This window comes from Prionailurus bengalensis, chromosome D1 (assembly GCF_016509475.1).
Source record: "Prionailurus bengalensis isolate Pbe53 chromosome D1, Fcat_Pben_1.1_paternal_pri, whole genome shotgun sequence".
Classification (NCBI taxonomy): domain Eukaryota; kingdom Metazoa; phylum Chordata; class Mammalia; order Carnivora; family Felidae; genus Prionailurus; species Prionailurus bengalensis.
The window spans coordinates 4,738,651-4,763,867 of NC_057346.1; the positions used below are offsets into that span (position 1 = coordinate 4,738,651).

Below are 25,217 nucleotides of genomic sequence, written 5' to 3' on the forward strand. Positions count from 1 at the left end.
GTTACAGAACCAGACTGGAACACTGGTGGAAAAACCAAGCGGCACTCAGAGATCTTCGTGGATTGGAGATTTATTTAACAGCGGTGGGCTCAGAGGAGACTGTTTTCCCAAAGATATGAGCCCTGAATGCAAGGGGGGAGGGTAATTTATATTTGTCAGCTTCCATATCTGTGGGGGTTTTCGTGCACACAGCAAACACAGGAAGAACACGGAGGAGGGGTCTCTAAGCTAGAGACCAGAGTTTGTTTTATGCCCATTGGCCATCTTTGGTCACTTCTCCAACATTTCCCAAGTACTCTAGTCACTTCTCCAACATTTCCCCCTTTGGTGCCTTAAAAAAACTTTTAGTAGGCATCACCTTTCAGTTTTACAGGTTCGTACTCTCAGAAGGTTAAGATATGTGCTGTAGTTTGGCGAGCAACAGTGTTTTCAATAAAATGTACCATGGCATTCAGTATACAGGGGCTGATGGATACAAGTAAAATTATGGAGAAGAGGGGCCCCTCTAGGGAAGGAAGCCAGGATGTTAAATCTGTGAGATCTCATCCTTTAAATTGATTGATATTTTCCTGTTGTCTAGGTTGAATTCTTTCTTTGAGTTCCTTAACCTTAGTTGTAACTATTCCTGATTGGTTTATGAAATAGACTTCTCCCAGAAAGATGAAAGTTCCTTCTTCTTCTGAAGTGAGGAGATTGAGGGATCCCCTATTTTGGAGGGTCACTGCCACCAGAGAGTTTATTTGGCTTTGTAAGGTTACCAGAGAATCTTCTACCTGTTCCATGTCTTCATTTATCTCTCTCTCTTTTAACATTTATTTATTATAGAGAGACAGAGAGACAAAGAGCATGAGCAGGGGAGGGGTAGAGAGAGGGGGAGACACAGAATCCGAAGTAGGCTCCAGGCTCTGAGCTGTCAGCACAGAGCCCGATGCGGGGCTCGAACTCACAAACTGTGAAATCATGACATGAGCCAAAGTCGGTCACTTAACCAACTGAGCCACCCAGGCACCCCTCAGAATAATATATCTGAGTCCAGTTGGCCCGTAAGCATTGGTAGGCCAAATTAGAACAAAGATAGAACATCCCAGGGTTGAGCATAGGGGTGTATTCCTCTTCAAGGTTATATTTCTTCCACATAGAGAGGTACCATTCATACCTTCAGGAACTGTACCAATTAGATTGTCGGCATTTGTGAGATAGACCCCAGTGGCCAGGGGTCCAATTAAGACAGAGGTGTTGGTTTTGAGATTTTCAGGAACTTCTCAGGTCAAAGGGATAGGAGTGGCTAAGTAAGTCCTCCAGCTGTGGGAGGAGCACATCTAGCAGGTTTGGGTGTGATTATCTATTTTATGGAAGACTTGTAGAGTAGTGTTGGCCCACTGTAGTAGTGTTGGTAAGCATATCTGATTGAGGGCCGAAAGGTTCAAACCCTGGTAGGCTGCCGGGGAAGTGGTCACCTTTATGGCTTGTATTACCCTATGCTGGGTATCCTTTATAGCCTTCTGAAGGGCCCTGTCTTGTACCCCTTCTCCATCCGAGATCCCCCATTGAGGAAGCTAAGTGTAGCAAGCTCACTTCCCTCTCTGGAGACCCTTGTTGTGACATGGGTTCCTGACATTTTGGGTTATTTCTATGGCCCAATATTTAGTCCTTGGGGTACCAGGTGACTGACAGAGAGTGTGTGTTTTTCCCTTGTAGCAATCTTTGTGGAGGGAGGTGAAGGCGCTGAACACCCTTGACTCCCTAATTGGCGTATAACAATCCTGGGGGCAAAGTGGATAAGTGGCAATTGTGAGGGTGAGAGAGGTTATCTTAATATGCAGGCAATTCTTAATAATCCTCCCATCCAGAGGAGGTATGTGAGACCCACCAAGCATGTTTTGTCCCATGTCCAGCTTGTTGGTGCAGTCTATATCAGCCCAACAGTAAGAAGTAAGATCAGGGCTATGACACCAGGAAGGGGCAAGGGCTGGCAGAGCTGCATCCAAACCCCTGGGCTAGGTTCGCGTGTTGATTCCTCAGGCTTCTGCTGTGTGCAGGCCAGATAGCTTCTGGGGTGTGGTTAGAGCAGGGGTGTAGGTCTCAGGGGTCCGTTTCCCTTTTGAGGGTCAGTTTAAGTGGGTTGACTGGAGCTGGATCACTTCGTCAAGTTGTGGGTTCTTCTGAGCTGACCTTCTTAACTCTGGAGTGAAGGACCCATGGGTTGATACCTGAAACTTTAAGGGCTGTAGGAGTTGTTAGAATAACAGTATGAGGCCCAGTCCACTGTAGTTTTTCAACGTTTATTTATTTTTGGGACAGAGAGAGACAGAGCATGAACGGGGGAGGGGCAGAGAGAGAGGGAGACACAGAATCGGAAACAGGCTCCAGGCTCTGAGCCATCAGCCCAGAGCCTGACGCGGGGCTCGAACTCACGGACCGCGAGATCGTGACCTGGCTGAAGTCGGACGCTTAACCGACTGCGCCACCCAGGCGCCCCAAGTCCACTGTAGTTTAAGAGGTTCCCTCTTCCAATCTTTGACCGACACAGAGTCTCCTGGCTGAAAGGGGTGAAAGAGAGTCCCTAAGGAAATTGGGCCCTCTCTATGGTGTATCTCTGTAACTTGTTTAGGACTGCCCCCAAAGTCTGGAGCTGTTTTCTTATTCCCTTGTCTCCAATCTGGTATAGGTCTCCTGGGAGTTTTCCTAAAAATGAGGGGAGGGGTCACCCATATAATAACTCAAAAGGGGAGAATCCTAGTGCCCAGGCATGCATCGGGCATGCAGGAGGGCCAGCAGTAGTAAATCTGGCCATGGGAAATTAGTCTCTTGACTAATTTCAGGGTTTCCTTGAGGGTGCGATTCATCCACTCTATTTTTCCTGAGCTCTGGGGTCGGTAAGCAGTGTGCAGTTTTCAGGTAATGTTGAAGGACTTTGTCAGGGTTTGTATGTCTGCCACAAATGCAGGTCAATTATCATTGTGTATGGTTAAGGGTAGACCAAACTGAGGCACAATCTCCCATAGAAGAGATTTGGCCACCTTGCAACTTTGTTCCAGTCTGCTACGGAATTCTTTGACCCATCCTAAATATGTGCAGATTATTACAAAAAAGTACCTAAACCCTTTATTTGGTTGTAGGTTGGCAAAGTCCACCTCTAAGTCTTCAAAAGGGGTGGCTCCCATCCTTTGTGTGCGAGGGAGGGGCTGTAGGGCAGACTAAGCATTGTTTTTGGCACAGGTTACACATTGTTCACTGACAGGTCACCATAATGCTGGCAGCTGGCTGACATAGTAGTACTTTTTGAGGAGGGCCTCTAGCGCAGTTTTCCCTAGGTGTGTGAGTTGGTGATATTCCTTCACTAGGTGTTTTCCCATAGATGACAGGACAAAGATGTGTCCATTTGGCATGACCCCAGAATTTGGCTGAGGAGAGTATATGGGTTTGGAACCAATGAGTGTAAGGAAACAGTCAGTTTGTTAATGGCCCTCAAATCCTGTACTGGTCAGTATCCTCCTCCTCACTTCTTGACTGGCAAGAGTGGGGTATTCCAAGCTGACTGGCACTCAACTAGAATACCTGCTTCTCTGAGCTTGGTCAGGTGCTCTTATATACTCATTCTAGTCTCGAATGGAAGGGGGTACTGCCTTTGTCTCTGAGGTTGGGCTCCAGGGATCAGGTCAACAATGATGGGGGCCCAACTCCAAGCTAGTCCAGGTGGGTTATCTTCAGCCCATACAGAGGGGAATGTAAGCCTGAATTCTGAGGGGCCACAGGGTAGGGCCTCAGCACAGAATAGTCTCTATTCTTCTTCCCTTGGCAGGGTAATTACCAAGACCAGGGTTTCCTTCTGCCTTGGGTTTAATTGGAGGCTAGTGTGCTCAGTGGGTTCAAAGGTTATCTGGGCCCCAAGTTTGAAGAGCAGATCCTGGCCCAGGAGAGGAATCGGACAGTCAGATAAGTAGAGGAAATCATGCTGGACCTTGGGACCCCCAAGTTCACACTGACGAGCTTGACAGAAGGGCTGTTGCATTGCCCATGTCCCAGTAGCCCCAAGTATGGTTGCCATCTTTTGGCTGTAGGGCACCACTGGGGAACTAACAATGGAGTATTCAGCCCCAGTGTCAACCATGAAAATTATTGTTTGGCCCCCTACCTTCATTTTGTCTGTGGGCTCATGCGGGCCAAGAGAGAAAGAGCCCGGTCGCCCTCAGTCCAATTCTATCCTGGCCAGACCAACAAAGTTCTCGCCTTGAGGATCCTCCCGATATTGGCTGGGTTTTGAGGTCCCTTCCAATTCAGACATTCATTCTTCCAGTGTCCTTTCTCTTTGCAGTATGCACATTGGTCCTTTGCTAAGGGGGCTCTGGGCTTCCCCCCTTTTAGTGGTTGGGGTCTTCCCATCTTTGCACCATCTGTTTCTTTTATGCTGCTGTGAGAAGGGTGGCCTTATTTTTTAGTCTTCTCTCCACTTCTCTTTTGGCTGCAAATTCTCTGTTCATGAAAACTATTGGCAACCTCTATCAGCTGAGTGATATTCATCCTGGCAAAGCGCTCCAACTTCTGCAGTTTTCTTCTGATATCTGGGGTAGCCTGTGCCACAAAAGAGGTATTTACCATTTATTGACTTTCTGGTGCCTCAGGGTCAAACGGGGTGTATACGCGGTATGTTTCACATAATCTTTCATAGTAGTCTCCGGGAGACTCCCCAGCGTGCTGGGTGACTGATGATATTTTAGTCATGTTCATGGGCTTTTTGGCTCCAGCTCAGATTCCCTGAAAGAGGGCTTCCTGGTATCATCAGATGTGGGCTTGTCCTTCTTCTGTGGTGAAATCCCATGTTAGGCGTTCTTCAGGTGCAGCAGCTTGAGCCCAGACAGCAGGGTCATTAATCCCCAGAGGTGCGTGATCTTCTAGGTACTGTCGTGTTTCTCTCATTCTTCTTCTTTCTTCTGTATTAAACAGAGTATGGAGTAACTGTTGACAATCTTCCCAAGTTGGTTGGTGGGTCTGGAAGAGGGACTCCATCAAGTTGACTATTGCTTGTGGCTTTTCAGAGTATGGTGGAGTGTTATGTTTTCAATTGAGGAGGTCGGTTGTAGAGAAAGGTTGATAATACATCATGGAATGACTGGGCTGGACTGTTCCATCCTCATTATGTCTTTCAGGCTCTCTCATATCCCTTACAGGCATTTGGAGAGCGTTAGATCTGGGTCTGGGGCGCAGTCTGGCTGCTGGCCCCGGTGGGGGAGGGTTCTCTGGGTCTGAGAGGGGCGGGGAGATGGGCGGTGGCAACTGCTGCAACAGTGGCTGTGGTGGCAGCAGAGAGACAGATGGGGGGGGAGTTTCAATCTCAGGGGCAGTGGGGAGGGAGCTTGAACAGTCATAAGGAGGCAGAAAGACAATATCTTCCTCCATGTCTCCTTTAAATATTAGAGGAGCAGTGCATCGTTTCTTTGGCTTCCTGTGTGAGCCTCCAGATGAAGTGGCAAAAACCTTTGCCTGGCTCTGTTTGCTAAGGACGAATCACACCCAAGGCAGGGGATTTTGGGCAATTTCAAGCCAGGAGTTGATGTATGGAAATTTATCATGGTGGCCTGTGTTCCTAGTGACTATTAGCCAAACCCGCTGCACTATTTGAGCATCTAATGCCCCTTTTGGGGGCCATCCTACATTGAATATGGGCCATTCTAGTTCACAAAAGTTCCTTAACTTCCTGGGTGTCATTTTCACCCCATAAGCACCTAAAAATCCCTTTTTAAAACATTTGAACATGACATCTAAAATCATAGGTTTACTCTGTTTTGATCCCATTATTAATTTCTTTCTCATGTTTAGTGTCACAACGACAGACAAAGGGAGGGTATCCCCTTGGATGAGAGGACCAATCAGATACTCCACTGGTCCCGTTTCTGAGGGAAACTTTTGGTGAGATTTGGCTGTTGTGGACTCAGCTTTGTGACTTGCAATCAGAGTCTGATCCGATACTGCCCTAGACCTTATATGCTCACCATGACACAGGAGAGCCCATTCAGATTCTGTAGACTTTTGGGGACCTTAAGAGCGCCTGCCTGTGAAGCCAGAAACTCGAACTCGACTGGCAAGCCTGGCTGAGCTGTACATTCACATGCACACACACACCAGAGTCTATTACATTCCCTCCTGCAAAATTTTCTACCTGTGAGACTATTAAGGCCTCTGGGGATTGATTAGGTCCCCCTTCCACCCTTTTGGGTAGGCCTGACTATTTTGAGGTCCCGACCTTACCGGTTCTGACATCGGGTCCAGGTCCTCACCTTCCAGGTCTCTTTGAGTCTGGTGGGAACAATGGAACATGGTGGGAACAATGGAACAGTCTGGTGGGAACAATGGAACAATGGAACAGACCTGAGGTGACTGAGTAGGAGACTGCTGAAATTCAGGCAGGACGCGTCCTCTCCCTTGTGATCCCTTGCTCTGTCACTGCCTAGCCATTCTTCCAAACCAGTGGCAACAATGGGCCACTGCGGTTGGGTTTCCCAGTCAGGGAACCAAATATGTTACGGAACCAGGATGGAACACTGGCAGAAAAACCAGGCAGCACTCAAAAATCTTGGTCAATCGGAGACTTATTTAACACTGGTGGGTTCAGAGGAGACTGTTTTTCCAAAGATCTGAGCTCCAAATGCAAGTGGGGAGGGTAATTTATAGCTGTCAGCTTCCATATCTGTGGGGATTTTTGTGCATTCAGCAAACAAAGGAAGAAGAACACAGAGGAGGGGTCTCTAAGCTAGAGACCAGAGTTTGTTTGCACCCCATCGGCCATCTTTGGCATACTTTATTCACCTATCCAACAGTAAAATGGGCACTTGAGGCATGGAGGTCACTATAATGAATATATAATTCACCATGTAACAAATACCTTGTCCTCTTTACAGAATACAGTAACTATACAGTAGCATGGCACTATGCAGGCATTTTAACATTACAGGCATTTAAAGATTGAAAGAACCAGAATGAGCCTCAGCAATACCAGCGTCAGAATCCAAATTTGTCCAACCTACTTTAAAAGGCAGTGTATGGGCAGGAAGCAGTTCCAGAGAAAAGACAAACTAACAAACAAACAAACAAACAAAAACCCCACAAAAACTGAAGATCTCATTTATAACTACAAGAGCAAAGCAAACTCCAGATAGTTGTGACTCATAGACATAGTTACATCTATGTTGTATAATGCTAATTTATAGAGAAAGACCTAATGGCATTTTTTCCATCATTAAAATTATCATCCAATATTTGAAATTCTCTAACAGAATGTGTCAGTCTGAAGAGAGAAAAAAAAACCCCTCACATTTTCCCACACTAACCTGAAATGAAGTCAAGTGATATATTCTTGATAGGTGAAATTTGTCTTTCAACAATGTCATTACAGCATGGTAAGATTAATAAATATATTTTCAACTTTTCAATCATTGTGTCAGAAGAAAATGGGCACATGTCTAGGAAAGATAAAGAAGGCTGGAAGCTGATCTGATCACAGAAAATCAGAGGTTAATTCTGTATTCTCTTAAAATTATTTCCCAGAATTTGTTTTGTGACTTCTAATTAATAAGACAAATGTGAGGATATTTCTAGGGATTGAAAAAGAAATGCGTTACTGTTCATGCTTTTCCTCAGTTCCAACTCTGAGAACACAAGTGAAAATGCCATTTCTCTGTTGTAGGGATGATGTATTTCAAAATCTGGACTCCTTCCACAGTATTATTAAAGTTCTTTGAAGCGTTGCTACTAGGAAAAAAATGTCAAAAGAACTCATGTTATTTATTGTTTCTCAAATCCACTGCTATTTCAGGTTGTGCCTAAGCTAACCAGTTGGTTTTATCTTGGAAGCCACTGGCACAGTAGAGCACTATAACATGTGTACATAAAAGGTATTAGTAGACCCAGGTAGTAAAAACTTGATTCCAAACTCCAGTGACTCTGAAAAGGAGACTCAGGATTTTAAAACAAGAATAGTTTATAAAGAAAAAAGCAGATCCCCAAGTCATATTTTAGGGAGATGTTATACCAGCAGGTTTCATATTTCTCTAAAATTACTAAACCTACTGATGTCCAGTACCTTCTTTTCTAAAGCCTTAAGTGAGGAGGAGAACAGATAGGAAGGAGGTTACAAGTGTGAAGAGCAAAAATAATAATCATGGCTTACACTGAAGCTGAAGATAGAAAAATTTTACATGGATTATCATTTAATCCTTAAAAAAAAGTGTTTGAGGTAGGCAGCCTAAGCTGTCAGAGAATTACTTTAAGTCGGTCCTGATAAGAGCATGACTCTTCATGGTTGAAAAGTCAGATTCCCCTCTGCTTCTCTTTGAAATGGCCTGAATTCATTGAATCAAAGGGATGATAGCAACTTTCATGACCCACGGACTTCCTATAAATTTACACATGTTAAAGATGACTTAATAAGGAGTATAAATGCTAATTATTCATCTGAGTTTCTTAATTTCCAGATGAATTAACCTGAGGCTCAGATTACAGGGATTTACTAAAATCACGGGTCTGAGATGCCTCTCGCCCAGGCTACCTCCACTTGCCCACACGCTATTACTTTATAATGTGGAGAAGGAAACCATGGGCCATTTGTCCAGTTTCTAACGGCCCTCTTTACACACATGGCCCCTTTCATACAAAGAATCTTTGGAATCTATGTCAATACATTAGATTCACAGGACTAGATGTAATGCCCCAAGCTGCACATTGTACTACAAGAAATTTCCTCTAAAAATCACCACAATGCCTCCAAAGACTGATGTGAAAAACTTCCGAATTCTCCAAATAGTTAGATTTGAATGACCTAAAGATGCATGCACAAATTAAAAGAGATTCATAATTCACCATTAATTCCCAATGCTGAATCTGTTCTTTTTTAAAATAATGAACTAATTCATTCATATTTAATGCCTGACATCTGATAAAGAAACGTGAAGAAAAGAGGGTGAGCTTTAAGGAAAGATAAAAACACAGAAATGCCACATGAGCAGAGAAGAAAAGAGAGAGAGGAGACTATGTAAGGCATAGGTGATCACTCAGAAGATGCAGAGGGAGCCAAATAGAGCGACTCCAAGTTGGATCAATCCACCTGGAAGAGTCCCTCCTGACCTCTAAAGTCTGCTGAATTGAAGCCTGCCACTGATGACTGCATATGATGCCTCTCAGTGACATTCTCCCTTCTGGTCTCCATAACTCATTACTGCACAATCACGATGCAAGTTCTCTGGAACTAGGATGATGGCTTTCTGATCCATTAGTATTTCGCCAAACTGCACACAAACACATTCTGCCTCTAATCATATGGGTAGGCAATGGCTGACAACAGAAAATGACAAAGATCCTGTTTAGCAGAAGCATTACAGTTCATTCCGCAAATGATTTACTGTCATTCAGTTACACAATTAGTTCTTGGTTTTCACTTCTTGGGTATTTGACTTTTTTTTTTTTTTTTTTTTTTTTTTTTGCATGGCAGGCATTAAGTGCACAGCCAAAACAGTGAAATTATCATGAAAGCTTTCACCTTTGGACCAAGGAATATCCTAAATTATTTAAAAACAGCACTTTCTTGAGGTGCCTGGGTGGCTCAGTCTGTTGAGTGTCTGACTTTGGCTCAGGTCATGATCTCATGGCTTGTGAGTTCAAGCCCCATGTCAGGCTCTGTGCTGACAGCTCAGAGCCTGGGACCTGCTTTGGATTCTGTGTCCCTCTCTCACTCTGCCCCTCCCCAGCTCACGCTCTTTCTCTCTCTTAAGAATAAATAAAACATTAAAAAATTAAAAAAATAAATAAAAATGAAAATAGCACTTTTTTATCAAAGCCCCATAAAAAATTAGAAACTTCAGACAACATGGAATTATTCATCAACAAGAAAGAACACCTATTATGGGGAAAATAGTGAGTAACAGGTCAAATTTATCAAGAGAATCCTAATTTTTAATCTTGGTTTTCTTCTTTCCATGTGTTAAGAAAATACAAATTTGGGATATGGAAACATAGTAACTCAAAAATGTTATTCACCTGGTTAAGACTCCATGCCATAAAGTTACTGACCACAGTTCCAAATGGGCCAAAAGGACTTCCCCAATGTCCCCTTCTTGCAAACCCAGGTGAATAAGCAGAAATATAAGCCTAAGGATGAGAGGATTGCTGTCCTATTCTAAGTAAAAATCCTGCCTATTGCTTTATTTTTAAGCTGTCACTGCCATGGTTAAGTTATAATGGCATTTCATTCATAAGCACATTTTCTTATTATTGGAACTGGCAGGGGGCCTTGACATGTGAATCATCATTTCATTATGTCTATTCCTCACACTGGTATGCAAATTAAACAGAAATACAAGCCAGATGAAATAGAGGGGGAAATCTGAAGCAATAACTATAAATTGAATTAATTTTTCTAAAATCTACAAAATATATGAAGCAATTAACATTGGTAATAACATATTCTACTTCAGGCACATTTTCCAAAATATTAACTTCAATTTTAAAGGCCAACACTGCTCACACCCTTCTAGCCAAACACTTCACTTCTGTAAAACAGAACTGACAGTTTTAATATTCTCTAAATTAAAAGGACAGAATAATTCCAATTTTAAGTCAACTAAAAATATGGACAAAAACATACACTAAACAACTTCCCTCTTTTGCAAAGACCTTCAAGAAAGGGTAGCAATCATTGAACATATAAATACATATAATATATATGTAAGAAATATTATTTAAAACACCATGTGTAATCAAACGAAATAATAACAATTCATTCAGACTAAAATATCCAAGCATGCCAAGTTGGATTTTTCAGGTTTATACTTAGATGCTTCCGAATCGCTGAATCTAAATGTTGAAAACAACACTGGATCAGTTTTCTAAATCACGGGATCCAGTCATCCTGAATAAATGGGTATTGTTCCTTATCTCTCAAGTATTTTGTTTAAAATGTTTCCATTGAATTTCAAAATTATAAAAAGCAGTTCTAAAACGAATGCTGCAGAAGATCCTCAAAAATGTCTTTGGCTCTGCTTTCAGGGGGCTAGTCCCTTATTTATTTCTCATGGCAGGCACACCACAATACAAATACATGAGTACTCATTCACTAAGGTTTTTTTTAAATTTTTTTAATGTTTATTTATTTTTGAGAGACAGAGAGACAGAGTGCGAGTGGGGGAGGGGCAGAGAGGGAGGGAGACACAGAATCTGAAGCAGACTCCAGGCTCTGAGCTGTCAGCACAGAGCCCAATGCAGGGCTCGAACTCATGAACCACGAGATCATGACCTAAGCTGAAGTCAGATGCTTAATTGACTGAGTGACCCAGGCGCCCCTAATTCACTGAGTTTTTATTCATCTCTGTAACTCATCTTTCCTTTAGCCCACAGCAGCCTGTTCATTTCCAAAAGTCAACAGCTTTCCCTAAAATGCTTGCGAACAAGCTGAATCACCTAGAAGAACTTCACTTTACTTAAAAAAATTTTTTTTTTAACATTTATTTTTGAGAGACAGAGACAAAGCATGAGAGAGGAAGGGGCAGAGAGTGAGGGGGACACAGAATCTCAAGCAGGCTATAGGATCTGAGCTGTCAACACAGAGCCCCACACGGGGCTTGAACCGGGAGATAGTGACCTGAGCCAAAGTTGGATGCTTAACCAACTGAGCCACCCAGGAGCCCCATACTTTTCTGGTCACAAAATACCAAAAAGCTCTACTGAAAGTTGATACACACAAAGGTCTACTGCAGAAGAGTATCATTTATATCATTTATTTTTGTATTTAAAATAATAATGACTAATTTTTCTTCACATTTCTACTTAAATGTTGACTTCCCCTAAAAAAAATAGCTTTACCCATCTTTTCATTTGTTAATAACCAAGATTTTCCAAACAGGGATTCAAAGAAATTGATAATTCCTAGTGTTGACACTGTTCTCCAAGCAGTAAACCTGTTCTAAAGGAATGAGTCCCTGTGTCAATGCTACAATCTATTGAGAAAAGCACTCGTGAGATAGCCACTTAATTTCCAACTCTTAGAAAATCCATTATTCTGCACACGGAGACAAAAATAGGATGCAACCAAGACGTTCCTAGATTATGACATTTAGAACAGAGCATATTCAAAGTGGAGCTAGGTTTCCACCCATAGTTATTTAAGGAGAAGGTGAGCAGGCCCCACACTGTTGGAATCCATCTTTCCATTTCTCTCCTGTTTGCCTTCAATTGGTGGAAATATTCATGGCTTTACAGGATCAGGTTCTTGGTGAGTCCTATCATTTTTGTAATTACTGTGGCTGGTATTAGTAAGTGTCTTCCTTTTATATGCTGAAATAAACTAATGGAAGAGGCAGACCCTATGCAAAATGGCTGGGAATAAGGCCAAATATTTTTCCATACATTCAGGGACCAGTAATTTTCTAAATGGAACTTTAAGCTCTGTAGCCTCAATAATTACAACTACCAACAGCATGTGATTTACAGAAATAATTAAGCACTCTTCCAGTCCCCATCACCCATCTCAAGCCCATGGCCACTCACCTTGTCTTTATTTTCAGTGCCAGAAGCCTCAGGCTTGGTCCTGATCACAAACGGGGTGGACAGTCGCAACAGGATCCTCTCAAAGGCGGCACTGACCTTTGGAGAAACTATCTCGAAGCAGTCCTCTTAGCATTTTGTGGCTGTCGCACCACAGCTATTTCCGCAGGCCTTCCCCCAGCTGTAGGACGGACATGTGGATGTCAAATATCAATTGGAAAGGGAAGGCCCTGCAGAAGGTACTGATGCTGATTCTGAGGTCTGCAGGGACTTGGGAGACTCCCTAGGGAAGGTTCTTCCTGGTGTTAGTATTGTCACATTCTTTGATGAGGAAGGTAAGACAGCTACAATTGCCTGGGTTCTATCGGAGCACAGTTTCTCATTGGCCACCTGCTCCATGGCCACATCAAGCTGGTAGATCTTCTTTTCTGCAGCCTTGATCATGCCCAGCATTGCAAAGCCCACAACGTGGTGAGGACGGAAGTAGTGAAGCAGAAGGGTGCCCTCCAGGAGCTCCTTGCAAAGGAACGATGGGGACACCGGCGTGGCCTGTTTCCCAAAAGAAGTTCTGATGTGTTCCAACAAAGCATCAAAGCCATTAAAAAAGTCCTGCAATGTGCCACCTATGGCTCAAAGGACTCTCTCATTCTCATCAAAGAATATATTAAAGAACTCCTCACCAAATCTTTCTTGAACTTCCTCAAACTTCAAACCTAGAGGTAAATGGGAAGCAAATGTTAGTCAAGTGCAATAAAATAATTGAATTTATAGCTTTTTAAAAAATGCTTATCAAATGAGATAACTAGTGAGTGAAGCTAGAGAGATATTTCCCTTGGGCCCAGAGATTCTCAGAGAGATTAATTCATTTTGAATTAGAGAAAGAAAATTTCAGTTCACCTTCTAGGGGCTTCTAAGATGTTGATGAGCATAAGCTTCCTTTAACTTTATGTTTTTTTGTTTTTGTTTTTGTTTTTGTTTTTAAGTAGACTTTATTTTTTAGAGAAGTTTGAGACTCACAGCAAAAGTGAGCACAAAGTACAGATATTTTCATTAGAACACTCTTCCCACAAATACACAACCTCCCCCTTCACACACACACACACACACACACACACACACACACACACAATCAGTCATGCACTACAGTGGTACATCTGTTACAATCAATGAATTACAATGATACAACACCATCACTCAGAGTTGGTAGTTTATAGTAGGGTTCACTCTTGGTGTTGTACGTCCTTGGGCTTGGACAAATGTGTAAGGATACGTTTCCACCATTACAGCATCACACAGAGTAGTTTTGCTGCTCTAGAAATCCTCTGTGCTCTGCCTGTTCATGCCTCCCACCTTACCTCAGCCTCCTGTAGCACAAACTTTCTAAATGCTGCTAATTTAGCTGCCCAATTTTCTTTTCAATACCCTACTCCATTTGCTACAATTGGCACAAACAAGATCTTTTTCTTAATGGTTTCCCTCATAGGTAAAGAAACTTTCCAGAAGCAGCTATCAAGTTGTTTCTCTATCAGGCCCATCCACTATTAATATCTGACTTATCAAAATTCTTCTGTTAAGTGGGAATTATCAACCAGAGAGGGAATTTATGGTACTTGAGCAGAGAAAGGTATCGAATTATCAAGTGTCAACTGAAGGAATGAAGTTAGAATCCAGGGAGAGAGGGACAAAACAAGAAACTAAAATGGCAGAATGGTGGACTGATTTGCATTCTTTGACCCACAAAACTGAGAGTAACCAAGAGTCTGGAATCTCACCAGAAAGGGTTAAAAGTCTTTGTCTTCCTGGTCTACATTCACTCCCTTGACATGGCAAAAGGAACTCTATCTTACAGTAATGGAGGTATAATAAAAAGTAAGTACATACACACACACATACACACAACACATTATGTAGAAACTAGAACCAGTCACACGTGATCTAGTTAGATCCACCATTAAGGACAATCTGAGGGAAAATATGGAGGGAATTTATGGTCCATACAGGAAGGAAACAACACCTGTGTATGAGCTGAGTGTGTACACTAAAGGAAACTTCTATACAGAGTCAGTCTGTTGCTTCTCCTTTGACTTTGGCTGAAATCAACACATGTAAGTTCATATATTCATATTTTCTTGCCCCGTCTACTCCATCTCATAAGGAGGTCCTGAAGATAAGGCCTGACTGGGAAAGAAACAGAAGGCCACTCTGCCAGTGTCCTGTCCAAGGGCAGAGCCATCTGGGCTGTCTATGGCTCGCTTTGCTATCTATTCCTACCTTTATTATTCCCTAAGGGTTCTCCCCATGCAGAAATCAGGGAACAAAGCAGAGTCAACACTACTATTTGAAAAACACAGCCAAAAGACATCAAATATTTTTTGAGACACCACTAGAGAGTGTAAATTTTGTAATAGCCAAGTGAAGAAGTCAGTTGGACAAAAAAAGTTCTTAAAATCAACGTGAAATGAAAAAAAAAGTAGAAAACCTAAGAGAAAAAGAGTCCTTTTATTAAGAAGAATTTCATATTAATTTTACTTTCATAGGTTTGACATTCAAGTCAAGCTGACAAAGTCACCTATCAAGATAAAAACATGAGCACACATCTTACATGGTCATGGTAAAAGATTGCCCTTCAACGTAGGCTGCAACCACGAGCAGTAAGACCAGCTCAACTGATGATAATAGCATTTATCTGTCCAGTTCTCCAGTGTGGAAAAAAAAAAGGTGGATGACACTCACTGCAATTTGGTTCCTGTCCCAATGGCTCCACTGAAACTACTTTTCCTATTGCTTAAAGCAATACATACTGTTTCATCCCTACCTTAGTTAACCTGGTTTGTTGTTTTTCTTTTAATTTGACTGTACTGATCATCTCATTCTCCTAAATATCCCTTCTCTCGGCTTCCAAAAACATACCCTGTTGGTTTGATTACTGACTGTCTGAAGACTCCTTCCCTAAAATGTATTCCTAGACCAAATCCTTATATCACCATCGATACATAACTAAAAAGTCCTAATACAAATTAAATGTATATCCCTTCAAAGACAATGTTCTTGGTTGTTATTAAATTTTTCAATTACAAAATTCTAATTAAAACTAAATTCAAAATAAATAAAAATTCCTATAAGCTGATTATACTCCCTGAACTACAAAATTCCAGGGGTCACTAAAACATCCCATGAATTGCTTCTATATTTTGAAGAGTTTTATCTTAAAAGGACACAGAGTCTTTATGCACAAAAAAGAAAAAAAGAATTTCTTCTAACTTGCTTTTTGTTTTATAACATTGAAAACGCCCTCAGAGTTATTAAGAACAGAGATTAAACATAATATAATAAGCTTATGTTCTATTTTCATTGCCAGAATCCCAAAAAATAATCCAGAAAACAATTCACCAGGAGCACAAAATAAAAACTACTCTGTGAGTACAGCATTCTATCCACTAGGAATCCCTGCTGTCTTACAAAGCACTTCTGTACTTAAGGGTAAAGAAGAGTTGTTAATTCTCAAGCAAAGACACCGAGGTCTGCCAGGGTGCTAGAGTGACTTATACCAATAAAGAAAAGCTAGAATATTTTGACTATTACACCCAAATACTATACATGGTAATTCTATAAAATCACAGTACTCAGTTAACTAATAAAGATCTTTGGGGGGTGCCTGGGTAGCACAGCCAGTTAAGTGTCTGACTCCTGATTCTGGCTCAGGTCATCGTCTCATGGTTTGTGGGTTCCAGCCCAGGACCAGGCTCTGTGCTGACATTACAGAGCCTGCTTGGGATTCTCTCTTTCTCTCATTCTCTCTATGACCCTCCCCCACTCAATCTCAATCTCTCTCTCAAAATAAACATTAAAAAAATTTTGTTCTCACAATTATTAAACTGTACAGTATCATAAAAGACAAGAAAGTTCTTCAAGTTGTAAACATGTAAACTTTGGGAAAGATCACTTAACTTTTACAAATAGTTTCATTTTAAGCCTCATCTCAGAATTCAGAAAGCACAGAGAAAGTAGTTCAGCTCAGACAAGTGGTACAGTTCTCACTTCCAATATCCCACTTATGAGGATGCAAATCCCCCACTTACAGCAAATCACGTGAAACATATAGACCATGCTCATGTGTTCATGTCAGAAGATGCTATGACAGCTTGACCTTTGGGTCTATAAGAATAAGTTCCTCTAGAGGCAAAACTTAAAATAAATCTGCTTTCATTTACAAGTTAAACTTTTAAATTATTGTTGGGGCACCTGGGTGGCTCAATTGGTTAAGCGTCCAACTTTAGCTCAGGTCATGATCTCATGGTTTGTGAGTTCGAGCCCCAAATCGGGTTCTATGCAGACAGCTCAGAGCCTGGAGCCTGCTTCAGATTCTGCGTCTCCCTCTCTCTCTCTGCCCTTCCCCTTCTCACACTCTGTCTGTCTCTCTCTCTCTCTCAAAAATGAATAAAACTTAAAAAAAATTAAGTTACTGTTAATTCACTTCTTTAGAAAAATGTGTAGCCTAAATGTGACATCCTTTATTTCAAAGTGTAATAACCTATCCATTGATGACATGAATCTTTGTCCTTCATTTGCTATCCATCTGATTTCACATCGTGCACCTCTTAAGGACAAAGACATGAGCTCATTTATGTCTGCACACCCATCACTAGTGTAATGCCTGGCACATGGACACAAAGATTTCATTCATAGAAACTAAGCTTTCAGGGTGCCTGGGTGGCTCAGCCACTTAAGCATCCAAATCTTGATTTTGGCTCAGGTCATGATCTCACAGTTCCTAGGTTCGAGCCCCATATCGGGCTGCCAGCACAGAGTGTGCTTGGGTATCTCTCTCCTTCTGTCTCTCTGCCCCTTCCCCACTCATGTTCTCTCTCTCTCTCTCTCTCTCAAAATAGATAAAAACTTTAAAAAATCTAAGCTGGGGCACCTGGTTGGTCAGTTGTTTAAGCGTTCAACTTTAGCTCAGGTCATGATCTCAGAGTATGTGAGTTTAAGCCTTGCATCGGGTTCTGTGTTGACAGGTCAGAACCTGGAGGCTGCTTGGGATTCTGTGTCTCCCTTTCTCTGCCCCTCCCCCACTCACATTCTGCCTCCCTCAAATGAATAAAAGCATTAAAAATAAATAAAAGTTTAAAAAATAAAACTAAGCTTTCATCTAAATATTTGTTTGGTAAATATAATCAAGCTTTTAAAGCTACACTTGTGCCAGGGCACCTGGGTGGTTCCATCAGTTAAGTATCCAACTTCAGCTCACGTCACCATCTTCTGGTTTGTGACTTTGAGGCCCACATTGGGGCTCTCTGCTCTCAACATGGAGCCTGCTTCAGATCCTCTCTCTCCCTCTCTCTCTCCCCCTCTCAAAAATAAACATATAGGGGCACCTGGGTGGCGCAGTCGGTTAAGCGTCTGACTTCAGCCAGGTCAAGATCTCACGGTCCGTGAGTTCGAGCCCCGCGTCAGGCTCTGGGCTGATGGCTCGGAGCTTGGAGCCTGTTTCCGATTCTGTGTCTCCCTCTCTCTCTGACCCTCCCCCATTCATGCTCTGTCTCTCTCTGTCCCAAAAATAAAATAAAACGTTGAAAAAAAAATTAAAAAAAAATAAACATATAAAAAATAAAATATTAAATAACTTTTAAAAAGTACCTTTAAAACCAAAGTTGTGCCACATTTAAGGGTACCTAGACACCTAGACACATTCTTTTCTGATATGAGCCTCTAGGGATAATTAAGTCACAGTGTGATTAGGCTGTGACAGAGGCAAATGGGAATACTTATGGACAATGGAGAAAACAATGTATGATTCTCTCCTCCACAGGTTTTCCTGTTTGCCTCCATTAGAGCCTAACAGAGGCATGGGTTTGAGCCCCATGCCTGTGATAGTGTCTGAAGAAGAACTTGAATAAAAGTAGGTGTTCAAACACCCAACAAGGAAGGCACAGTCACACTGACAGATGGACAGTAATGGAATACAGATGAACCAGAGAAGTGGGAGACCCCAGCATGGTCAGGGATGGGCAAACTGTAAGTGAATAGCATCTGGAGAATAGGAATGAGGGGGTGAGCTGTTAACTAATGGGCAACACAAAGGCTGGACTTTTGAGCACCAACACCAGAGTCAAAGACACCAGCCAGAGAGATGCTATAATGTCTTTAAAAGCCTACATTGACTGAACTAGAGAGGTCCCAGTGAGAATAATGTTAAACAATGTGCCAAATATTTTCATAGATGACTTTACACTTTAAAAAATTCTTATCAAGTAGATATTTTTAATTGTCTTCGTTTTACAGGTGAAAAATGTTAAGACATTTGCCCAAGTTCCACAACTATACGTAGCAAACGTAGGTCGCAAGGTGAAGTCTGTCTGATACCACATCTTGTGAAATAAACACAGAGGAAAACATCTGTGCAAGGGAAGAAATGCACAGTCTTGCCCACTGTTATTTAATCAATGCCTAGCATTCTGCCTGTCATTTAGGAGATGGTTAATAAGTATTAGCTGGATGGTCAATGAATTAATGTATCACTGAAGTCAACAGAAAGCAGTTATAAGGAGCAGTCAACAGCTATCCAATGTCACAGTGAAGTCAAGTAAAAGAAAGACAGAAAACTGTAAAATGGATTGGTCAGCACTTTGGGGACCTTTGACAACAATTTTAGTGGAGGAGTGGGGCAGACTACTGGGTGTAAGGGATTAATTAAGGAGTGTGTGACAAGTAAAGAAACAAAAAGTTTTCAGCTGAATTAATATTATTGGAGAGCTAAAATTACTTACTTTATAAAACTGTAACAAATCTGACCACTATACTTGGAAAAGGAAATATTACCTGCGTTGAGAACCAAGTAATTAGAGAGAGAGAGCACCAAATACACAGCATTGTACATTTGGGGTCCTGGATGCTCTAGGGGAAGATGTATCAATAATAGAGTGCAATTAGTGTTTTTTAGATCCAGAGACCATCCTTGTCACCCAGGAAGGGCACTGGTCTCCACTAACACAGGAAAACACCAAAGCAGCAAGTGTATCCTGACGTGGACCAAATATCAACTGAGGAGGTGAATACCTACCAGCTACTCACTTCTGTGAGCTGCAGATGCCCCATAATTATCTTTTAATTATTTAGGCTCCATCAAATTCACATTTAAGTAATGTAACTCAAGCACAACTATATCTCAAGTCCATATTGTAAAGAGATTCTGATATTTTAAGGAGATAATCATCCTCTTAGAGAAACCATTTTTTCAGCTTTCCTTCTCTGCTATAAATGACATATAATATTGTATACCTTTAAAGTGTACAAAGTATTCTTTTGATACATTTATATATTGCAAAACAATTACTTTCATAGTGTTAGCTAACACTTTCAATATGCCACATAATTTTGTGTGTGTGTGTGTATATATATATATATATACACACACAATATATATATATTTATATATATATTATATATATAAATATATATATATAAATTTTTTTCTTTTTGGTAGTGAGAACATTTAAAATATACTCTCTGAACAACACCCAAGCATATAATACATCATTGTTAACAATGCTCACAAAGCTGTGCAATAGATCCCAAGAACATATTCATCTTCTAACTGGAAGTTTGTACCCTTTGACTAACATCTCCCCAATCCCCCACCTCCCAGACCCTGGGAATCATTCTGTGAATTTGGCATTTTTTTAGATTCCACATAGAAGTGACAGCATATAGTATTTGTCCAGAAACAATACTTTTATCAGGAAGACCCTAAGGTTTTTGTCAGCTAGTTTGAAACCCAGATGACACTTTAATAAAAATATTATTCTAGTGTCTTGCCAATCTATAAAGAAATGACTGAAGTTGGTCTCGGCCTCCCAGGGGAGACTTACCGGTAAATACTATATGCATATGTCTAAATAATAACAAAGGAGAAAGGCTCAAAAGAAATGCCACTGGAAGCGGAAGGTATTATGCTGAGGGAAACAAATCAGTCAGAGAATGACAGATATCATAGGTTTTCACTCGTATGTGGATCTTGAAAAATTGAACAGAAGACCATGGGGGAAGGGAAGGGGGAAAAATAGATACAAACAGAGAGGGATGGAGGCAAACCACAAGAGACTATTAAATACAGAGAACAAACTAAGGGTGGATGGGGCGCAGGGGAGAGGGGGAAATGGGTGACGGGCATTGAGGAGGGCACTTGTTGTGAGGAACACTGGTGCTGTATGGAAGCCAAGTTGACAATAAATTATACTCATGAGAAAAAAAAGAAATGCCATTGCCTGAATTGTAATTTTAAAGAAAACTGTTTTCAATCTGATGTATCAATACAGTTTCATTCGAATCTCTGTTGGGATGATATAAAACCTTTGTAGTTTCAGGACATTCTGGAGTTAAGTAAGTAACAGTATAGGTATAATAGTGAAAAGAATAGTGGCCTTAATCTGTGAAGAGTTAAACAATGAGTTTCTACTATTTTAAAAGCAAATCATTCTCCTTTTATTGCATTTGTGGCATCCCTGCCCCTCTCCAAAAGGAACACAACTATGTCATATATTTACTTTTAAATATAAGTGAACCAAATTAATTGTTTCAAATTTTATGATATAGTTAAAACAGAGTATACATTCAGATTTTTTTTTTAAAATAGGGTTTTAACATCTTTGAGCTAACAAAGAATTTGCTAACAGGGAACTCTCTAATGTATTTAAGATTAATTACTGAATACCCAAAGAAGTAGATATTATCAAGAGCATATTAAGTGCTTCAGGGACATTTGTGATGGTTAAGTTTAAAGTTTTTAAATTGGAGAATATGCTAAGATATACTTTAAAATATGCATAGGATAGAAATTTTGATAGAAATATAGCATAATGGAGGCGAAACCAGACTCTTTATAATCTGGGCCACATTTACAATCTGGGATACATTTTTCACCAAGAAACCACATGTAAAAAGCAGAGCATCCTATGGAAATGATGAAATAGAGACTGGGTGTCGAATGTTGTATGATTGGAAATTTTTAATATGTAAATTAAGAGATTAATCTAAGTTTTAAAAAAGAGTATCATAAAATTACACTCCAATATTATCAGTTGTTTCTCTTTCCTTTCAAACAGCAAAGCCTATCTGTGTGCCTTTCTTATAAAATACCAGATATTCCCTTGTATTATACATATTTGTCTGCATTCCTCTGTTGACTATAAGACAGATTTAGTAGGACAATTAATGAAAAGTACAACCTCTAAAAACAGTGTGATCTAGAATGAGAAGAAAAAAAACAATGGAGGAAGAAATATAAACCAAAAGAACTTCCCCCTAAATTGTAGAAAATCCTGAATCTTCAGATGTAAAGGCACAAGTTCCAGCCAGATTTGATAAGGGCATGCACACACACACTCTAATGTTCCCCCCCCCTCTCTCTCTCTCTCTGTCACACACACACACACACACACACACACACACACACGCAAGCTAATTACAAAGAGGAGCTGGCCAAGCACCTGCCTCAGCTCTATACCCAAAAACCTGCATTTTTGCATTGCATAAATAGGGCAATGGCTCACAGGCTTTGGCATCTTCCCAGAGACCTGCTCTCATCATTTCTCATGCCTGTACCTCTCCCAATCTTTCACCTGGTGGCTAAGAAGGATGGAGAGGGAATCACAGTGCAAATATGCATGGACTCTGGCTTCTGTTGATGACGACTGTCCCTGCTCAAATTGGAGGCCACTGTAGCGATGGCAGGAGAGTTTCATTTCCACAAGGACAGATCCTCAGAGGGTTTACTCGGAGCCATTAATCACTGCTAATGCCTCTTTGATTGCTACGCCTTCTACAATTATTCAGCTGTGTGATTCACCCTCCTGAACTGCTGCAACCCAGTCTTGGGAGCTACGTGTCTGACCAATTTGTACAGAAATTATTAGGTTTTGGAAACAAAGTTGTGTTATAGTAAAGAAATAAAATTGAGGAGAATCTGAAAATTTTTTACCACTTTCCAAATGATATAGGTAAAAGTTAGCCAAAGGCTAAACCTATGAGTTTCCTTAGCCAAAAGTATCAGACTTTAAGTGTGACAGAAATTATCACATCCTATGTCCATGATGTGGCCATTACAGTAGCATATGGCAGCTTTTACAGCACGCATGAAGAAGCAATCCTAGTACTTTTGTACTTCTGGAGGACAATAGCATGGAACTATATATATGTTTATTTAAAAAATAATTTGTAGCTACACTGTTTCACACAAGATCAGTGACATGAAGTCATCAGATGCCCTGGAACTGCACTAACCCGTCAAACCTCCATCAAAATACAGTAGTCCTTAGGGTGCCTGGGTAGCTCAGTCAACTGAGCATCCAACTATTGATTTCAGCTCACGTCATGATCTCATGGTTCATGGGTTTGAGCCCTGCATCAGGCTCTGTGCTGACAGTGTGGAGCCTGCTTGGGATTCTCTCTCTCCCTCTCTCTGTTCCTCCCCAGCTTGTGCTCTGTCTCAAAATAAATAAATATAGTACATACTAAAAAAATATAGTATTCCTCATAAAGAGTCATCCTTCGTCTACTTCTACACCACCCGTGATGAGGAACTCCTGAAGCATGCTCTCCCGATAATATCTCTAGTGATCACATAGTTCCTTCCTTCTTCCACAGAGGAACAATCTATTCCTATCACTTTGGATCACTAGTTCTATTATACCCTCTGTTTTCCCCACAAAAATCTGTTAAAGTGCCTGAAAATAGCTCACAGGCTCTCCTTTGTCTTCTCATCTTGTTTTCAAAGAACTAATTCAAAATCCATTAAAGGCAGCTCAAAAGAATGATCTTAAATGGATGTGAAAGGCAAGAGTACATGAGAAAAAAGATACAGAACAGGTGTGATTTCGAAGGACATTATAAGTTACCAGGAGGAAGGGAACAAGAAAGCAGCAGAGATAAAAGAGGTCTATTTCAGATAAGAGGAGCTGACGTGAGATGCTTTGACTCCAGGTTTCAGCCCTGTGTGTATATGTGCTCTAACGTGGGAAAATAGATGTCTGTATTTATTCATCCTCACTAGAGTATACACTTCAAACTGTTTTTCAGTGTCCTATTTATTTGCCCTGACCCCATCCACACTTTTCATACTCTGTTCCCTTTAGATCATACATATGGAGGATGCTAGGCCAGGTAGGGAAGCAAGTGAGGACTATGGAAAAACAGTACCGATGGCACACATGTGGACTGAATGAATATCCTCTATGTCTTCTCCATCATGGGTAAGGCCACTGTATGAACAGATGAACAGAGACTGTTCATACGTGTTACCATTTCCACGGGAATCTGACAGGAACTCTGAGCTACATTTGTCACACCACATCTGGACATATTCCACAAATAGAACACAAGGGCAAGCCTCAGACACACAAGAATTAACAAAAATGGCCAGCTTTTTAAATCAGGAGGGATACCATCTACATTTGAGCTCCTCTGTTATTGTAAAGGAACAAATAATCTTTTTGGATTCACGGTTTCTTTGGGGAAAGGGTTATGCCCTTATAATTTCTTTTGCTTTTGTGACATAGCTGTGTTCATTTTTTTCTCTGTCCCCTTCCAGTTTTTCTCCATACCCATACACATATTTTACAAAGCTGGATTCACAGTGGACACAAAAACACTTGGTTTTTGCCTGTTTTTCTTTTTGTGTAATTGTTTCTCTCTAGCAGAGGTGGGGGTATTTGTAGCTGTCGGTGCTCAGCAGAGCCTTGCTCTAGAAACTGCCTTGACCTAAATAAGGCTGCCTGACCCAACGTCCCTTCCCCAGGGCAACCTGAATCCAAAGACATGAGCTGTAATGCAAAGATGAGTCTTCCTGGTCTCCATGGAGGGCAACTGTGAAAAGCTGAGCAGAGTCCTTTCCTGTGACAGCACATGAACCCTGGCCCCTCTCCTTTCTTCACATCCTCACAAGGAAGTAGTCTGGTGAAACTACAAAGCTGTAAACACGTGCTACCTAACTTCCAGAAAAAGGGATGATTGGAGGGTCGAACTGCGAGCCGAGCCACAAAGCATTATTCTCAGGACTTGATATCTACAGGGGTTTGCCTGGTTGTGTCATTGATCCTAACTAAGGGTTCCTGAGCACAAATCTTCATCTGAGTCTGTTTCCTGGGGAAAGCAGGCTATCACAACATCATAAACATTCTCCCACGCCACAGTGTCATCTTGCCACACCGTTCTCATTTCAACAGCTGCTTAATGTCCTCAGAAGCAGATCATATTTTAATTGACCATTTCCTCACAGTAAGACGGTTGGTTGTTGCCAATATTTTGTCATTAAAAAGAGCATTCAATAAACGCCATCGAGCCATTATTTAAAGTTTCTTCTTCTTGTTTTGAATTATTTCTTCACAATAATCTAAGGTGTGGGCCATTACCAAGAGGATGGAAAGGTTTCAGTTTACTGATACTACAGCCTTATAAGTTGTAATATGGCACACCTAAGTTTAATAGGAAGATACACTAAGGAATTGGGGCAGATTATGTTCTACATTATAGTGTCTTTGACCCAAGGCTCCGAACAGAATGCTTCAGAAGCCCAAAGAGAAAAAGAGAACAGAGTGTTCTATAATGAACTTATATAGCATTCCTTTATACTTGGCTGAGTAAATGAGAGCCTACACAAGGTACCCAGTGTACAATATATATTTGTTCAGTAGATG

At 41.1% G+C, this 25,217-nt stretch overlaps 1 non-coding gene across 1 annotated transcript; it reads left to right on the forward strand.

The window, feature by feature from the left end:
- The first annotated feature begins 21,480 nt into the window (after positions 1–21,480).
- On the forward strand, positions 21,481–21,596 carry LOC122484606. Its single transcript, XR_006297662.1, has one exon.
- Positions 21,597–25,217: the final 3,621 nt, after the last annotated feature.